Source organism: Ornithodoros turicata, chromosome 4 (genome assembly GCF_037126465.1).
Source record: "Ornithodoros turicata isolate Travis chromosome 4, ASM3712646v1, whole genome shotgun sequence".
Taxonomy (NCBI): domain Eukaryota; kingdom Metazoa; phylum Arthropoda; class Arachnida; order Ixodida; family Argasidae; genus Ornithodoros; species Ornithodoros turicata.
This window is the reverse complement of record NC_088204.1, coordinates 36,154,563-36,160,562: the sequence shown is the minus strand read 5'-3', so window position 1 is coordinate 36,160,562 and position 6,000 is coordinate 36,154,563. Positions and strand designations below refer to the sequence as shown.

The following is a 6,000-nucleotide window of genomic DNA, read 5'->3' as shown; positions in this document are numbered from 1 at the left end:
GCTTTAAGAACATTTATTCGAGTAACTAGTTACATTTTGCAGTTACATTCGCAGAAACAGTAACTATACAGTTAAAAGTTACTTCCCTGGAAATGTAACTAGTTACAGTTACAAGTTAAAAGCAACTTAGTTACTACCCAAGACTGCATGTGACACCTCGAAACCACTGTATCGACGACCTACTAACACACTGTGTTGTTTCTCTCTCTCTCTCTTTCTCTTTTTTCCCAGTTTTTCGGGAATGCTGTGTTGTGAGAAAATTTGTATACGCCTGCGGATATTAGAGTAGCTCTTTACAGTGCAGCTAGCAAAGTTTTCTTCTATTATGCGTTAATGTCTCCTGTTGTTCGCGTGGATGCTTGCATACCTGGCTTGCTTATTGTGATCTTCCAGTTGCGAATGAAAGTTGTAGAAGGCTACCCGCGGGACATATGGCACTAGCTGAAGCTCTAAATAAATGTCATCTGCTATTTTTGTGCCGCAGGATCCACGTGGAGCTCTCCGTCTGTTCCTTGCGTGGAGCCTGGTATACGTGTTTATCGAATGTTGCATCGTTGGTTTCTATTTCTACAAGTTCATAGAGAAGGTACTACATTTGTTCCTCAAGCAACGCCGTTGGAACATATTGGACATCAAGTGAACAAATCCTTTCAGTCTAAACAGCATGAGCGTCTTCTCGACTTCACGATAGGGGGCAACTCCTTCATCTTCCTCTTTGTGTATACGCCCTTCAAGGTAAGTTAATACACATAGACTAACATAGGTCCACCGTTTTCGGGAACTATTCTCCACAGACGTTGTAGAAAGAGAACGGCATGACCCGCTCATAACCAACCAGTAACGACCCGTCAATCGCTCCATTGTGGTAAGTGGTCTGCCAATGTGCGGGTATAACAATAGCAAGCCCGTGTATCCGCACATCCTCACCCTAGAGCGTGGGTTTCTACAAAGGATCTCTCTATGGCGGCTTCGTCGGTACGGCCTGCATAGCAGCATTCCGAAATGAGTCAGTTGTGCGTAAAATTTTCAGATAATTTAAATTACTAAGAAATCTGGTTCATTCACATTTTTAGCACAGTTGAAGATTCTAGAAAAAAAAAAACAAGCATCAAGAGTTTACTTTATAGGGAAGATGAACATCTTCTGTAGGTGACATGGAGAATAATGCGGATTGGAGTGTGACTCAAAACGAGGAACGCTGGTTTTGTGGTTTTGTGTGTGTGCTCTTCTACCTCCTCATGCTCATGGCAATATGGGCCTTCTCATGTGTTGTTCACCAGCGAACTTGCATGCTTCTTCATAGATATGTTCCGTAACATCGCGGATCATCAGGAAAAAGGTTCTTGCAGAAGTACCGCCAGCAATGGGGTGGGATATACCGCCACTGGTGGTGAAACGACCCACACATGATCACTTAAAGAAAGTTGTAGTTGTGGTTCCTGCAGAGTGTTCACCGTAGGGATGTCGCGGTACTCTCTTCATCTGTCCGCGCCTGCACTCTAAGAAAAAAAGAAAGGTTGAAAAAGGGTAGAAGCGCAACAGTTCTCCACGACCTATTTTCTGTCTACCGACTGCAGGTTGATATGGTGCTGTTTCTGTCCTTTTACTCAACGCTTTCCCCATAACGGTAGAACCATTGTGTCAATTTTATCACGATTAGGGTTCAAGCGAATATTTTCTTTTTTTGTGTGTTTCGTAGCAGGGTCACTAATGAAAGTGTAAATGAAGTCACCCAAGTGACGACAATCGTCCATGTTTACTAATCCTGAGCACAAAGGCGTTTGCTTCAGCTTCGAGGTCACTGTCCAAGAGATTAGCGAGAGTAACCAAACACAGAGTGTCTGCGCTTGCGGAGAATCGCTGATTTTGTAAAAGGGGTCAATATAGAGACGAAAGCCGGGACTGACAGACTGTCAGTTTGCACGTGGACATTGCTGCACCGAAGGCCATGCGTGTGACGAAATTCCTAATGGCTATGCGAGTCGGAAATTCGCATCTCCGTGGCGGAAGGCGTAATCGGTTCAGCTGCAGTGCATGCAAAGCATGCAGTGCAACCTGCATAAGGGAGTTAGGACAGAATCAGGTGAGTAATTTTGATATTCAACATTTTTCTTCCCGAGCGTGGATGTATGCAATGTTCACATGTGTTTTGCGCGTTGCGTGTTCGGGTTGATCAGTATGTCGTGTGACACTTTTTCAGCATCTTACGAAAATGCAATATCACAAAATGCCGTTGTGTAATGCACGCAGGTCACCATGGCGACTTTGGCATGCCACATTATCAGCGCCCGCCGAAGGTGATTATAGGATCCACTTCGAAAATGAAGAAACAGTGCCATAGCATACGGTGACTCACTGTTTGATGGGAGAAAGCAGTCATGGCTCGAGTCTCGGTTTTTGGACGTTCTCTGTGTTATTGTTGTGGCTTAGCTTGTGTGAGGGTCCGAAGTCGGGGAAGTCGGTACAGTGTGTACCTTTTGTCTGTGTTTGTGGCTGCGGCGGTGTGAACTTGTCGTGTACCCAGCTCGTCCTGTTTTGCGTGTGCCTTTTGTCTGTGTTTGTGGCTGCGGCGGTGTGAACTTAGCTTGTGTGCGCAGCTGGTATAGCCTTCTTCTTTTTGCATGCTTATTTCTGAGGAGTGAAACATGTACCGTCGTTATTATTTATCGCTTATTTAAAGATCTCTGTTAATGCCATTTACATTTCAGTTGAATTGGTAATTTGTCCATCCTGCCATGTGCATGTGTTCCTCCAGGCGGATATTACACACCGAGCGGATATTTGTGTGTATTTAGAATGACACAGTTGTGTGAAACGCCAAGCCTTGAGAAGCTTTCCGATGCCACTCATAGTCAGTTCGCTACTATACACATAGGACAAAGAGGCACAGCCAGCACTCACTACGAAGAACCACACAAATACGCCCCCCTGTCTACCCCTCCTTCCTACTGTCCTCTCTCCATCTGTCCCCCTCTGTGCGCCACTCGTTGTCAGTTCGCTGGCATACACATATGGGACGAGGGGGCACAGACTAGCACTATGAAGAACCAACAAGTACGCCCCCTGTCTACTCCTCCTTCCTGCGGTCCTCTCTCCATTTGTCCGCCTCTGTGTGCTACTTGTAGCCAGTTCGCTACTTACACATGGGACGAAGGTGCACCGACTAGCACTGACTATAAACAACAACAGAAATACGCCCCCTGTCTAGCCCTCCTTTCTTCCATCCTCTCTCAATCTGTCTGCGTCTGTGTGCCACTCGTAGGCGATTCGCTACTATACACATGAGACGAAGGGGCGCACACTAGCACTGACTACGAAAAACCACCCAAATACGCCCCCTATCCATCCCTCCTTCCTACTGTCCTCTCTCCACCTGTCTGCCTCTGCGCGCTACTCATAGCCAGTGTTGTACAGCGCTTGCAAAAAGCTTATGGTACATGCTCTCGCGTATTCCTTCCACAAAGTGACACGCTAGCACGGAATAGCACCGAACGGACTTGCAAACTGGTGACTGGGATACGAACATGTCCGTAAGTCCATACGGTCCCATTCGCTGCTAGCCTGTCACTCTGACTAAGGAATGCACTGCAGCGTGCTCCGTAAACTTGTGACCAGCACTATACGTCCGCTACTATACCATATTCCTGCCACTTTACAGTAGCAGAGTTGCGATCTCGCTACGTTTAAATTATTTCCTCAGATTACATATGTGACACTGTAGGTATGTCAGCCAAATGAAATGAATAACTAATAATTTTTGTAAGTTAGTGTGTGCAAACATACTCATTAGTGCACATTTATTTATGTATTTATTTATACCCTCAGGGGCCAGAGCTATTTGTTTGGTGTCCGTACACATGCGATTAACGTTACAGTTCTTTATTGTTTACATCGTTTGACGTGATTAGGAAAACGTTCAACGATATTTTTCTGCAGATGCTTGATTACGGAGGTAATCTCACATGGGTACACCCTCCGGTGGAACTCATAACACCGAGAAAAGCGTATTAACGTAGTTTTTCCTATAATCAACGCCGTGTAAGGAAAGCCGTCGTGTGACTGAAAAAATGGAAGCAGGGGTAGGCAACAACAGCATAGCTCCTAATTCCTGTGAGACCTAAGCTTTGGTGCAGTATGCCAACAGCACTCATTCTTCTTGGGGTGGTTGGGCCTGGTGAGAGTATGAGCAAACATTATGCCCTTAATTAATAAATGGAGAGGTTCGTACATAATGCTTTGCTTGTGGCACACTAAGCCGCTTAGGCACACTGATAATAATAATGCAGAAAGGATACAGAAATGAGGAAAATGATGCTAGCAGCATGGAAAATATGCATGTCAAGAGTTTCACTGCGAAGCATTCGTTCAGAGGGATGACCGTGTAGGCGTATGTTACCAGCATAACTGAGGTAATATTAATTTTCATCATCATAGAGGGCTGAAGCGACTGGAAGAACAATAGAGGCTAAATCAAACCAAGGCACTGCAGCCGTATGTTTTGGTGATAGACAAGCCGGTGGGGTATCCATTACAAGTGGTATACTCCTTAGAAGCTTCAGAAACTTTAAAGGGACCGAAAACTGAATATAAACCTATCGAAGCTTTATGTTCCGCGAAAAGCTTGAACCTTCAAAAGTTCAAATATCAAAGAACTCCGCCGAAATCGCTGTAGTTTTTCTGTAATCGAATTTTCCATAATTGCATGTCCAGGGACCTAGTAGGAAACCGAGCAGTCAACAATTGCATGACCCCGCGCCATCTGTCGAGGACGCATGTAATACGCGCACTTCCGGGCGCTAATCCGGCGAAAACGGAAATGACAGTAGGCATTTGTGACCGCTTTCTACGTCGGGAATGTCGAGCCTCTTGAACATGAGTGCGCTGGAATTCCGTATTCGAGAACTGTCGCTCACACAGAACTGTTGTTCGTGCGTTAGCGTGCTGGAAAGTGTGTTCTTCGCAGCCGAAGATTCCTCGTCCAGAGATTAATCGGAGTCACATTCGTCCTCAGCAGTAGCTCACCGTGCCGTGAACATGGACTGCTTTGTGAAATTTCCATGTATCAGGGAGAAGCACTTGTGTAAGCCGAAACAAGCGCTGTTTTTTCGTCGTGCAGGTGTTCATGTGTGAAATGCAAACCGACGGATACTACGGATGGATACTACGGTTTTTGCTGCCGAGAGGTAGAGAATGCGTGTGAAAAGCAGACAGACGATTGCATCAGAACTAACGAATATTTCGAAATACTGTGCCTTGACACCGAAGTACTGCAAGTGTCTTTTACATACACCCGAGAAACCGAAGAGCATGGCAACGTACACGGCAGCGCCGTGTGGTCTTTACGCGCTACTTGAACGGTAAACTGGACGGAAAACCCTTATTTCTGCAGGAAATTCCGTTATACCACCTGTCGGCCATTCACAAGGATATGGGGTGCTCCGAGAAAATACAATAGAAAATACTCCACTGGATCTCGATCTGCGTCATGCATGCTATTAGGGATGCTTTCCCATCAGTGCGCTGACCTGTAGAAATGTTGTCAGCATATTTTCATTTCTTGTTTGCTGCAAGTTTTTCTCATTGCTTTTTCTTTGCTGTCACAGCATATTATAATTACGAGTTTGTTCCTGGAGGGTTAAGTAACCTGTGGGCATAGATGTTGTTGTAGGTTATACTCATGTCCCACTTGTATATGTGAGGAGTAAGTAAGACAAGTTTCATCAGTGTCATTCAGCTGAATTGTGTTCATAACCTTTTAGTATACTTCTTAGTGACCACGTTTCCAAATGTCAACTAATAATTGAACCAAGATTCGGATTTAACACTTAATTAACTCTGTTTTGCTAAACGGAGTACTTGTAACTGATTCATTATCACGTCGCCAACTAACATTTGTAAAGAAGGACTTGAGGGCTGACTTCAATTATTATTAACCCTTGATCTGGGTTTAGAGTTAACCATTGAAGTGCATAGTACTCCAAAAAGGCTAAATAATTTATT

General features: G+C 44.9%; 1 long non-coding RNA gene across 1 annotated transcript in view; it reads left to right on the top strand.

Annotated features, from left to right (window-relative positions):
• The first annotated feature begins 453 nt into the window (after positions 1-453).
• Positions 454-6,000, top strand: part of LOC135392995 (uncharacterized) — a 28,178-nt gene continuing 22,631 nt past the window's right edge. The window contains exons 1-2 of the long non-coding RNA XR_010422362.1: positions 454-586; positions 655-735. This is a non-coding gene — a long non-coding RNA (uncharacterized LOC135392995). The remainder of the gene's footprint in view (positions 587-654; positions 736-6,000) is intronic.